A 14,242-nucleotide genomic window follows, 5' to 3' on the forward strand; every position below is an offset into this window, starting at 1 on the left:
CATAGAAAGAAGCCGTTGTTTACAAGCACGCCTGCCGACATTCGGCTATCGAAATGTGCTGTAGCAGGTTAACCGTACATTTCTCTACAAAACACACGAAAAACAACACTCTAACTGTAAAAAAGCCGGAGATAAGACTTTTTTCGAAAAGTGGAAAAATTATGACAGATTGACAGCGGTAACCAATTCTTTTCTAAAACTTATGATACTTATAAATGTCCAGAAAAGAACATAGTATCTAATTACGCAAAAACTTATTGTTTCGAAAAATTTCAGCCTGTCCTCTTACCTAAAGTTAAGGTCCATTGAGCGGAAGTTCAGTGGATTCGTTCACGACTGCACTTTCTGATGAATGACCGATCTGCGGATTTAGTCCGTCTAATGATTTGGCATTTTGTTCACTAGATTTCGTTATTACGTACATTGAATACAGAAAGTACACAGCACATAACGGCACTTCAAGGTTTTATTAAATTGCTTTGCTGTTATAACACGCTCGCAATTTTAGCGAGCGGTTATACTGTGGACATATGAGTGTGTGTGTGTGTGTGTGTGTGTGTGTGTGTGTGTGTGTGTATGTGTGTATGTGTTTGTGTGTGTGTGTGGCGATTATACCATTTGGGGCAGTAAGTTTCCAATACTTTTGTGTTGCTTCTTTCGTGTGTGCCACTCATGTTTTAAATTTCAGGCAGCCGAGGCATTAAGAATCTGAACAATCAACTTATCGACTGGCACAGTTTGTACTTAGACCTGTGACTTTAAAATTTGCTGCGGAGATTGCAAACGAGTGGTCTTGCTGATTGTACATTTGAAGCGGCTTATCTGTTGCAGCTGCTGGTATCACAAAAGATGAATCTTTTTGAAACATTCATTATTATTTAATGTTGTATATTTACGGTAGTCTTTAGGTAGGTTTTAGGATAAATTACTAGCTGAGATGCGTGACTAAACTCTGTGACCTCAGGGCCTCTATTTTCATATACGTGCGCCAAACCATTATTATTATTATTTTAATTAAATATGTTTGCTGTAGACGGCATTACCTCCTTGTGTAGATGAAAGTTTTAAAAAAATGGTTCAAATGGCTGTAGGTGCTGTGGGACTTAACATCTGACGTCATCAGTTCCCTAGACTTAGAACTACTTAAACCTGACTAACCCAAGTACATCACACACATCCATGCACGAGGCAGGATTCGAACCTTCGACCGTGGTACATGTTTTCCTTCACCTCACTGGCTCACGTACTGCTGCGCGTCTTTCATTTGAAAGGTTTTGGATTATAAATAACGCCTCAAAATTTTTGATCTTGCGTTTGCACGGTTATATTCTGAAATCTCCCTCACCGTGTCATTGCCGTAATCTCTTACTTTATGGCTGTAGCCGATCCTGTTGCTACTTCCGATATTGGTCACCTACTTTTGCAAATTTGGTAATTTGTGGTAAGGTCCTCTGGAACCAAACTGCTGAGGTCATCGGTTCCGAAGCTTACACACTAGTTAGTATAACTTATACTAACTTACGCTAAGGACGACACACACACACACACACACACACACACACACACACACACACACATACCCGAGGGAGAACACGAACATCACCTACTTTTCTCATACTTAAAGCTGGCGTTGCGTGATTCAAAATTGCTTGTGGTATCTGCGCACTTGAAGAAATCAATGTCATGATCCTCATTTAGTTTGTGCCTCCAAAAATTAACAATTTTTACTGTTCCCTTAAATAGTGTAAACAGATACACTATACTGATTGCTTGTTTACCTATTTACTTGACACTTAGGGTGCCATGCCGTAACATACTAGTACGTTGCTGCCGGCGATGGTAACAACGGCGCTCCCGCAATATTACTTTCGCTGCGTCTTAGCGAGAACTGTCGCTCCATAATATTACGCACGGCCCTTCTCACTCAGCTCCTAGCTACTGCTAGTGATATTACTGGTCCTGCAGTTCTCAGAAGGGAGACAAACATCTGTACATACTTCTGGCACTGAGATGCGCCGCAAAGATTTTGGCTTTGCGAAACAAGTGTATGCTGCACTCGACTGTGAGTCGTTGGACCAACGTATTCTCACTCGGAGTAACATGTCAAGCGGTAGCCCACTAAGTGACGCTGAAATTCACACCATTCTTCAAGAGTCGTAATATAATCTAAGTGATATTTTTGACAGCGATGACACGGATGAAGATACAACTTATGCTGGATCAGGGTCAGCTAAGATAATTGCTGTAATTATTTTTATATTTTTCATATATTTCCTGCATAAGTTCGCAGAAGAAACGATTTATGGTGGTATTTCCTTTCCTTATTTCCTCGCACTTACACTAAATGTAAATGTCGTTTATATTCGTTCAACCTACACATGTAGTTTTAGAATCGGGCACTGATATGAAAGCACGATGCCAGTTGCTGAAGCTGGGCCATCAGACGCTCTGAAGCATTTGCAGACATGAAGAGGGAGCGGGAAAAAATGTGCAAGACGATCATGTTCTATATATAGATAAATAATCTCTGCCATTTGTATAAATAAGTAATCCAGAACATGCAAAAGGTATTTTTTCCCTACCCGAAAACAGCTTCATTAGTTGTCATTGTAGTGATGAAAAGTTACAACGCAGGCTATGTATTTGAAGAGGAAATATTAACCTTTATTCCAGTCTTAGAGAAACATATTTATGATTATTCTTGAATCTGTACCAAAGGGACAAAGTACTGTAAAAATGGCTGGCACTGGGTGAAAATGACAGAAAATGGCTGGCACTCAAAAGGCCGTTAGGCCATTAACATAAGTGACCGTTATGTACTGCTACCTGTCTATATCATTGATCGCTTGAAGAGACATGCGTCACGTTTAAGGCTCAGTCCTCCTTAGGTTTACATTACGTAATCAAGATTTGTCTTAATGATGGTTATTTGTCCTGAAGTTTTGTCTCCTGGTTCTGAAACGTTATAGCAATTAACCATTACTTGTGAGTCTTGTCTAGAACTTGATTACCTCTTAATATTTTTTTTAATGTGCCGTGCGCCATTCCCCTCACCTGCTTCTTTCCACACTTATAATATTTATAGATGGCAGTTTCGTTTTAGTATAACACGAAACCTTCATCCACAACCAAGAGCTCTTATGATCTATCACTTATTATGATGACATTAGTGATGGTACAGAGATTTTGAGAGAGAGAGGACGGGTGGTGGGTGGTGATGGGGGTGGGGGGGTGGGGTGGGGGAGGAAGATTGCTAAAAGTCAGAGCTCGCAGACGAAGGGAATGTGAGGTAGTGACGAGATGAACGGAGTAGATGAGATCAGAGTTAATTGGCAAACACTCCTTGAAAAGGAATGATTGAAAGACAAGAGGGAAGCATCTGGCATCCTGAATCAGCCCAGAAAAAGGTAAAGGCGAAGATAATGACACTTGACTCGACTTGAAACGGTAATCGCGGACGTGTATCGCATTCGCCGACAAGTGCGCGCTCACGTGATCGGAGTGGAGACGGCTCTGGCCTGTTCGCGCTGAGGGCTGTTCTCCTTGGGATCGCCACTCTACGGGTAATCCTCTGCAAGAGCTGCGCGCTCTTCTCTGCAGAGATGCTGGCCCATAACGGGCGTAAACCTCTACAGTATCCCAGCGACGCTGGAAGACGTTTCTGGCGAAAATCAATAGCGTGTTAACATAGCTCAAATCCCTGAAGAATGCTTCCTTGTCTTTAAAAAAAGATCTGTCCTTAAACTGAAGGGTAGTTTGAACCACTGTTATGCTTTATTAGCCACGGTCCTACTGGACTGCCTTCCTCCGATCTTAGAACTGGGTATACCTATCCATCTATAGGCGGACTTATAACTAAACGCGCATTCCTAGCCACTATGCGCTTTCGCATTTCTGTGATATACGTATCATCACGAGCTAAAACAAGCGATAAATGATAGAAGAAATTCGTGGCCTGCGTGGGGTTGAACCATGACCATTAGATTTATAGCCTGTCATTTAGCCGTTGAATCAGCGAGACACACTTTCCCATGATACAGTGTGATCCATATAAACCTGAACTACTTTAATGCCATAACTTTTGTACCAATAATGGGACACATCTGCAGTTTTGCGAGATGATATACAGAACTTGGAGATTACATATATACATACAAAGTCCTCATAGCAAACGTTCAAGTGCCCTCAACCAGTATCGATGCACAACTGTTTCCGTTTCACCATATTCCACGGCGTTCTGTAAAGTTTATTCTCGCCTATGTGGGTTATTTCATGTGTAACAGCCCCACAGAATTCTACAGTTGTCTGTGGTCTACTCTTGTACACTCGGATTTTAACATACCCCCACAAGAAAAAAATCTAGGGGAGATCGAGAGGGTCACAAATTTTTTTCAGATTATTCTCTCACCAGCGTAGCTGGTTACAATCAGCATGGAAGTGTTAGACGAGTGATAGGTTGCTCCAATCTTGTTGGAAATTACCTCCTGTAAGTTTGACGTCATTCAGTTGCTCCACACCCGCTGCTTTGTGTGTTGATTAACCTGACACCTGACACATAGAACCATGCCTCGTCTGTAAACTAATTTTTAGAGAGAAGGTCCGTACGTTGAATTAGAATCTCCCGAAACCATCGACAGTAATGTATTGTTTTCTCATAATTTGCTACTTGCAGTGCTTGCATCGTTTGCACTCTGTATGGTCGCAATGCCGATTTCGTCTAAGCTGTCATGTGCTATACGAAACGCCTGTCTTGTGGCTCAGTCGACGCAACGGCTTCCTTGGTTCTCCAAGCGACTTCGAACATTATCTACAACCTCTGCACTCAGTGGTTGTCTATGTTAACCACTCTCACTGTTTAGTACACCAGTTGTCTTCAGCTTCCTTACAATCGATAAAATGGCCTTTCTTGGGACATCGCTCACATTTAAGTCTTTCCGGAATGTCCATTGTCTTGTAACTATTGAGCCTGTCTTTAAAAATATTTTCACAATAAAACCCCGCTCTCGAAGAGTGTACTGCATGTTTCTTCCGGCTAAAGACTATGAATGAATCACTAGTTTGTTCGTTATTGCCACTCCGCCCGAACTACACAATCACAGACTTCACGAACTGTGACGGCGGGGCCATGAACGAACTAACGAAAGCGGAGAAAGCTCGGCATTATACACTGGACTAAGGACCTGAGCTTGACAACAACGGACGGCACTTCTATTTCTCCCAGAGCTACTGTGATCATTAAAACAACTTTCTTGTTTCTATGAGCTTTCGGAGGGAAATTATGATCCATTGAAGTAGTCCCGGTTTATGCTGATAGCCCTGTGTAACAAATATCATAAACTACGTACTGCATCTCTAGGAACTTACATTGATACTTCTTTTGCTTCATCATCCCATAAAATGTTACTTTCGGAGCAGGTCAAACCTTTAACAATTTGTGTATTGTTTAGGAATGTTCAATGATACCAGTGAAGATAATAAATTACATGAGCTCTTTAACAGTGACAAAAGAAATTAAATCATCCGGGAATATGTGGTACACATTAATTTCCTGAATCTGACAACAACAAATGTTTATCTCACTAAATTGTTGGTTATGTTTTTCAGAAAACGAATCACCATGGTCTCGAGCATCTCCAACTTTTCGTGTTTTCCTCGGACTCACTTTGTATAAAAATTTTAAAAAAAATGTGCAACTCCTGTGAATAACGGATATGACACAAGGGGTTCGGACATTTCATAACGTGAATAAAAACTAAGATCTTAAAAAAAAAAGCTGGTCGCGGTGGCCGTGCGGTACTAGGCGCTGCAGTCCGGAACCGCGGGACTGCTACGGTCGCAGGTTCGACTCCTGCCTCGGGCATGGATGTGTGTGATGTCCTTAGCTTAGTTTGGTTTAATAAGTTCTCAGTTCTAGGGGACTGATGACCTAAGATGTTAAGTCCCATAGTGCTCAGAGCCATTTGAACGTTAAAAAAAAGGTAACTGATGCTCATTATCTAAGATGAGTAAAACGTAATTGTATTCTGTACCTAGGCAAACTATTCAGATGTTTAAGAACACGAAATGAAAGGTGAGTTTCCATAATATCCGGCATACCACTTTCAACTGTCAGAACATGTTTGATTCATATGTCTGTAAGATACCTTAATATGCCTGTGAGAAGATGCACATGGGGACGGTTGGTGGTAATTACAAAACACAATTCACAAATTGATCAATGTGATTGACAGCAACATATCTAGCTTAAACGCGCATCTCAGAGCAAATAAAAAAATATATCTCACATCAACCCAGTTTGACGAATTTAAAACTAAAACGCAAATATTAGAGTGATGGAAGAAGATTTTGAGCAACAGGCTAGGAAAGCAGGTAGTTTCATACATGACGGAACCGAATTATAAAAACAATTCATTGAGAATTTTTCTGAAATTCTTGGAGACATTGCTTAAAATAGTTGTTTTCTGTTCCCGAAGTATGCTATTTCATCCGACATGTTCCAGTGTACTAGCTGATAAGTCCTTTATTGTAGACGTTCCATATATATTCTGTATGAAGTGAGTCAATCCGCATATCCGTCACTGCTGCTCATATACATCTCGAAACACTCAGATGTTGCCAAGGTTATTTAGAGTGAGCTAGAGAAGTTTCGTTGGGAAGCACTTACACATCCTCCATTCAGCCCCGATCTCTTCCCATGTGATTTCCATATTTTTGGAGCCTGAAGAATATTCTTGGCCGTTGATTTGCTCCAGACATAGAGGCACACGCCTGGGGAAAATCATTGTACTTTAGACCACCGCAAACATTTTTCAATGAAGGCACTGACTGTTTCGTCTCACAGTGGGACAAGTGTGTTAACAGTTATGACGATTATTTTTGAAATAATTAAAGTTAACTTACTTTCTCCATCTCCCTCGTTTTCATTTGACAGCCCCTTATAGAAGTTGATGTTTTACCCACTATCATTACAGGCTGTCTGAAACCTTCGGGGACAAATTGAAACAAGCGGTAGTGGTTCTACAACAGATAGGGAACCAATGGAAGGAAATGCATATTTATTTTCTTATGGACATATGCGGAGTATATAGAGGGTCTATACAAGGGCGATGTACTTGAGGGCAGTATTATGGAAATGGAAGGGGATGTAGATGAAGAGGAAATGGGAGATATGATACTGCGTGAAGAGTTTTACAGAGCGCTGAAAGACCTAAGTCGAAACAAGGCCCCGGGAGTAGACAACATTCCACTAGAACTACTGACAGCCTTGGGAGAGCCAGGCCCAACAAAACTCTACCATCTAGTGAGCAAGATGTATGAGACAGGCAAAATATCATCAGACTTCAAGAAAAATACAAGAATTCCAATCCCAAAGAAAGCAGGTGTTGGCAGATGTGAAAATTACCGAACTATCAGTTTAATAAGTCACGGCTGCTAAATACTAACGCGAATTCTTTACAGACGAATGGAAAAACTGGTAGAAGCCGACCTCGGGGAAGATCAGTTTGGATTCCGTAGAATTATTGGAACACGTGAGGAAATACTGACCCTACGACTTATCTTAGAAGGAAGATTAAGGAAAGGCAAACCTACGTTTCTAGCATTTGTAGACTTAGAGAAAGCTTTTGACAATGTTGACTGGAATACTCTCTTTCAAATTCTGAAGGTGGCAGGGACACAAAAGGGAAACAGTGGTTGAGAATGGAGTGAGACAGGGTTGCAGCCTCTCCCCGATGTTATTCAGTCTGTTTATTAGGCAATCAGTAAAGGAAACAAAAGAAAATTTTGGAGTAGGTATTAAAATCCATAGAGAAGAAATAAAAACTTTGAGGTTCGCCGACGACATTGTAATTCTATCAGAGACAGCAAAGCACTTGGAAGAGCAGTTGAACGGAATGGACAGTGGTTTGAAAGGAGGACATAAGATGAACATCATCAAAAGCAAAACGAGGATAATGGAATGTAGTCGAGTTAAGTCGGGCAATGCTGAGGGAATTAGATTAGGAAATGAGACACTTAAAGTGGTAAAGGAGTTTTGCTATTTAGGGAGCAAAATAACTGATGATGGTCTAAGTAGAGAGATATAAAATGTAGACTGGCAACGGCAAGGAAAGCGTTTCTGAAGAAGAGAAATTTGTTAACATCGAATATAGATTTAAGAGTCGGGAAGTCGTCTCTGAAAGTATTTGTATGGAGTGTAGCCATATATGGAAGTGAAACATGGACGATAAATAGTTTGGACAAGAAGAGAATAGAAGCTTTCGAAATGTGGTTATATTGATCTGTTACAGCCCTAGCAGTACGCCTGTTGTTAAGCCTGCTTGATGAGGACTGCAAACTCTGGAACAATAGTCTACAATTGGTCACACTATCACCTTGTATGTGATTGCCTTTACAAATGCTCCTCACTTTCTTAGAAGGCCCATCACAAATCTAAGTCTTCCATTCATCTTCCTTAATAGTGACCTCAAGTGATCATCCCATTTCATGTAGTTCCTTAGTATTACTCCCCAAGTATTTGACTTGCTCCAGATGTTCACTAGCAACCCTGTAACCAAACTGCCGGGTTCTATTTTTATGGGAGTTGTCTTAAATTTATTCACAGAGCTGCCATTCATTAGACTAAGTGCAAATGTCATACATATCTTCTTTCATTTAATTTTCAATCGTCCAACTTACGCGAAATTGTGCTGCTGACCCTAAGTTACTGATACTGAAAATGTCACAGATCTGTATATTGTAAATAGTTTATTAAAAAAATGATTTTGTTGTTGTGAACTGAACTAAACTGGTTTCCTGTTCTTTAACTTTGTACGTGTTGGTGTTGTAATCCTGAACAGTATAATTCCTGTAATTATGTAAACGCTATTTGGTAAAATATATCGCCAAAATTATCTGAAACTGTGTAACTGTACTTGAAATAACTTTCACCAAAATAACTAGCAAATTTAAAACTGTATACTGAATAAGCTGTCCTGTGAAATTCTGTTTTGCGCGGTGCTGTGAACAGTGCCACAATGTGTGAAGTCACAGTACATGATTTGCTGTTCCACCGCGGAAAACTAATATAATAAAAGTTCTACATAAAATTAAAAACGAATTTCGATGGAAAAATGTTCAAAATGCGTCAGTAAAAATCCCCTGTAAATTTACGTACTCAAACAGACTAAACAAAATTCCAAACGTTAAATATTGCACAGGCGACTATAACACTGCACTATGAAGATAAGACTGTGCGTAAATGAGATCTGCACTAAGCCTTACCTAAATTGAAACTGATAAGGATTTTGAAATGCAATGATCAACTGTAAATCATTTAACTGTGTTCTGACTGCGATGTTCAACTGGCCTTAACAAATTTTGATGGCTTACCTGTGGCAACGGAAAATTGGTACCGCTCGAAAGTAGTGAACATTAAAATACAGCGCAGCACCAAACCAGGAAAAGAAAGAAAAGCCTTCAGCATTGAAGGCAAAGACGCGCAGCTCTGCTAAGCATATTACAATTTTATGAATCACTGTGTTCTGATCAGTGCAATGCGACGACACACAACTGCAAAATGAAGCTTTTGGTGAAGGCACAATGGAAGAAATTAAACTAACTGAATTTACCGAATGATTAAAAAGGGACTAGTATGCAAAAACCTTACTGATACTCTGGTTTCTTAACAATTGCGATCATCTTTACAAACATCACTCATACCAAGAAATGCCATGAGATTAGTTAATAGAATGATAAAAGAGCGGTGAATTTCTTAGAATGTAAGATATGTGTACAGATAACTTTCTTTCATCATGTCTGTTCAATCAAACTATCTAACTCAAACAAATAAAGAAAAAATCCTGTGAATTAGTTTTTCACAAACTTCTCATATATTACCCGTGAGCAAAAAATGCAGCAACAACATTACCTGAATATCTACGCAATTCTCAAATCAATGTTTATAAAATCATAATTCCAAAATATAACATCCTTTGCATATTTATCTCTGCGCTCTGTTGGCAATTTTCAGACCGCTGAGTAGTGTGACCAACATCCGACTCACTAACAATTTTTCTCAAAACTGGCAACTATTCAAACTGTTTGAAAAGGTTCAAAGCCGTCAGCCCAGTACGGTCCTTCAGCATTTACCATAATCATGAGTAGCCTAACTGACTGAAACAATAATATATGGACGAGTAAATCTTATAATTTTCTTTGGTTCATGCTTAACATTAATTCCAAATTACTTACCTTCAAAAAACCTCCTCAATTCCGGGGAGTGCACTTTCAACCTTTACCCAAAAAAACTCTTAAAACATAATTAATCTGTGAAAATCACGTGTTGCAAAGAATATGTTATCATCAGCCCCCCCCCCCCAAGGCCAAATACTAGCCTATCTCAAGTAACACACAATTAATCACATTATTAATAGTACGTCAATCATATTTCATATCAATACAATACTAGTTGTCTTTTAAGGCAACCGAATACCTCGTCATTATATACATTAACTACACTTTTAATCCTTGGCGCTTCCGGTCCTCGATGTGCACTTACATGGTTAGTATCTGATGCTACATATCAATAACGCCAAACTTTCTCATTCATAACATGTTCATACTTGTATATATGTTATCGAGACTGTGTCACGGAAGTTAAAGCTCTCTGAGAAATTAAAATAAGTCAGCAAAAATAATAAATCACATCCAATCACTCTAATATTAATTTGGTCGTAATAAGCATCGAAACGAAGCAAAACAGTGCATCCACAGAATATTTGAATTCGAAAAAGTCACCGGAAGTCGCAGGGTGGGGCCTAATATTTCCTAAGTCCGATCGTTTCAGCGTCGCCGTATTGGAGGTTGTCCTAGGTCGCACGGCCCGAAGGGTGAAGGATGACATTACTTGTACCCAGAACCTACGTGGCGTTAATATCGACTATTGAAGACTTCTGTCCGAAAAATATCCAGTGAAATTTGAAACCATCTGCGCGCTATCTGTTGTCTTTCCGCAGGCGTCCCTCAGAATTTCCACTGACACTGGAACAAGGCGGAAAACATTTCCGGCTTCATGATGTGTCATGACGATTAGCATATCGGAAAAAGCTGTATTACAAACAAGCTCATGTTAGATATACCAGCTGTGTGACACTGTTACACTATTTGACATTACCATGTGGATCTCTTAGCGACGAACACTGTTTCACGAGACGACTACATTATCTTTGACCATCATATCTCTCCCTCACTAGCTGAATGGTCTTACAGGACAGTTGCCCAAACTACAAAGAATAGTTTTATATCACTTTAAGGGTATGGTTCACAACAAAAATGACTGCTGGCATGCTTCTGGGTGGCTCGAATCTCTCTAATTTTATCTTCGTGCGTCCTTTTCGCGAGATATTTAAAGTATAAAGTATAAACGAGTAAGTTTGTAACCGCATTTCAGTGTTAAGACGCCTATGGAATTCTTTTGCTCAAGGGCACCTGGAAGGAGAAATTGTGAAAAATATGGAATTTTAGTTTTTGGATATTAACATTTTACCGAGTTTTTTGTTTAATTTGCTTCAAGAATTGCGCATCTATCTTCATTCTAAGTATTTAAAAAAAATACATAAAAAGGGTCTGCGTTGCTCTTTGTGGGCTTTTTGTTTGTTTGTCGGAGAAAGATTTTTACATATTTTGAACTTCACTCTATTTTCGTCGATAGGGATAGGAATTTTGCGTTGTGTGACATTCTGTGCAGGGGTTGGCAGCTCTGCCAGAAAATAAGGCAGTTGTGGAACAAAGTTGTTGTTGTGTGGTTTTCGAGTGCGGGTTTGAGCATGTTGTTCTGAAGTGTATTGAATAGGTAGAAAGAGTGAGTGCATTCTTGTCTGAATACCATTTTTAGAGAAAATGCCGCGAGTGAGTAATAGAACATTTCAAAAGCAGAAAGATAAAGGAAAGAAGCATATTTGGCAGAACTCTTCTGCAAACGTAGAGACTAGATTTGAAGCAGATTGTGAAGCTTCTTCCTCCCAGTGTAGTGCATCCAAGAGGAAACTGAATATTAGTGAATACAGCTACAATAAAATGTCTCAGTGTACATGAAATATTTGAAATAAGTGTACTGTCAGACATTTTTATAAACTATATTAGCTGTAAGAATTGTAATCAGGAAGGTATTGAGGTTCAAGTCAAGTGACATTTTGGCCCTCAATGTGAAATAATGCAATCATGTGATATTTGTGATGACTAAGTATCGTTTTTTAATTGTCACTCTGTGCAAAGAGAGCCAGGAAAGTTATTTGAACTTAATTTGAGAATGGTTTATGCCCTTCGCTCTGTTGATAAAGGTGTAGTCGCAGGACGAATGATGTGAGGTCTTCTGGGCTTACCAAAGCCTCCCATACTAGGGGCGGAAGTGAAAGATACTGCACAAGAAACCATGCAGGAGGACGCTTAAGAAGCTGTTATTATCAATGACAGTGTCAACAAAAGGGGCCTTATTATAGGCTTATATGGTTACTGGCAAAAGAGAAGACATCAGTCGCTGAATGTTGTAGTAACAGCCACTAATGAAGACATTACGAAGGTACTGGTGTTGTAATTTTATCAAAAAGCTGCACATGCCCTGTCAGAATTAAAATAAACATTCTGAAAAGTGTCAAGCTAGTTATAGTGGAGGTAGTAGTGGTATGGAAGTTGAAGGGGTAAAGAAAATGTTTGAAAGGTCTATCCCATGGCACAACGGTACATCAACTTTCGAGGTGATGGTGACTGCAAAATTAAAAAAAAAAGAAAAAAGACGGAAGAATTGAAACCCTGTGGTAATGTTGGAATGTATTGGTCGCACTCAGAAGAGAATGGGGTCAAGATTGAGGCAGCTCAAAACAAAATTAGGAAGAAAGCAACTTGCTGATGGAAAGCCTATTGAAGGTAGGAAAAGGCTGACAGACGATGACCTAGAAAGATTGCAGTGATATTATGGGCTTTGTATAAGACAGACTACCAAACGTATAAGTGATATGAGAAAGACAGTTTGGGCATTATTTTTTCATACGATATCGACAGTTGCAAAACCTGAGCACAGTTTATGTCCACCTGGTCCATCGTCATGGTGTAAGTAAAAGAAATTCAAAAATACAAGAGAAATCTATGACACAAATACAATTTACCTGCAGCAGTTATGGAAAAAATTAAGCCATATTTAGAGAAATATCAAATGAAACATTACTGAAGAAATAACTACACGAAAAAACGCAAAATTACAATGAAAGTGTCAATAATGTAATTTGGTGTCGTGTTTTTGTTGAAATTAGTACGCTACATTTTGGAGTCTGTGGTGCAGTAGCTGTTTACAATAAAGGAAATGTGGTTAAGTGTGAAGTTCTGAAGAGGCTAGGACTAAAACCAGGATGCTTAACAATTCAATCCATGGCTGTGATAGACTCTGAAAGAATATGAAATGCTGAAAGAGTACAAAACACTTAAGAGAACAAACTTCAGCAGAAAAAAGTGTAAAAAGAAAATTGTTAGATGAGATTAAATACCCTGACAGTGCGCCCTATGCAACTGGGATGTTTTAGACAGGTAACAGATTTTAAAGCTTCGTTCCTCAAACGTACATTTTTTTCAAAGTATAAGGACCATTTTATTTAAAACTATAATACATACAGGGCTCGAACTTTCCCAGTCTGTTCTATTATGTATGTTTGTATTTGACAATGTTTCTGCTGAATTTAATGTTACAGAAAGAAAGGCACGAGATATTCTATGTTATATTTTTTGTTAAAATATTAGTATTGAGGTGAAAAAATATTAATTTTTCATATTACAGTTAATTTCTCCCAAAACATTTTTAAATACAAATACCGACTAAAGCCTGAAAGGACCCGAGTTCGAGTCTCGGTCCGACACACAGTTTTAATCTGCTAGGAAGTTTCATATCAGCGCACACTCCTCTGCAGATTGAAAATCTCCTACTGGAAACATCCCCCAGGCTGTGGCTAAGCCATGTCTCCGCAATATCCTTTCTTTCAGGAGTGCTAGTTCTGCAATATTCGCAGGAGAGCTTCTGTAAATTTTGGAAGGTAGGAGACGACATACTGGCAGAAGTAAAGCTGTGAGGACGGGGCGTGAGTCGTGCTTAGGTAGCTCAGTTGGCTGCCGGCACGGTAACTCATCGTGTTCGGTCAGAGGGTTAGCTACTCTGTGAAAAAAAAAAAAGAGTTAATGAATCAACGACGAACTGAAACGACGGGTGTCTTGCGACGTCCGC

The sequence above is a fragment of the Schistocerca gregaria genome, chromosome 3 (assembly GCF_023897955.1).
Source record: "Schistocerca gregaria isolate iqSchGreg1 chromosome 3, iqSchGreg1.2, whole genome shotgun sequence".
Taxonomy (NCBI): domain Eukaryota; kingdom Metazoa; phylum Arthropoda; class Insecta; order Orthoptera; family Acrididae; genus Schistocerca; species Schistocerca gregaria.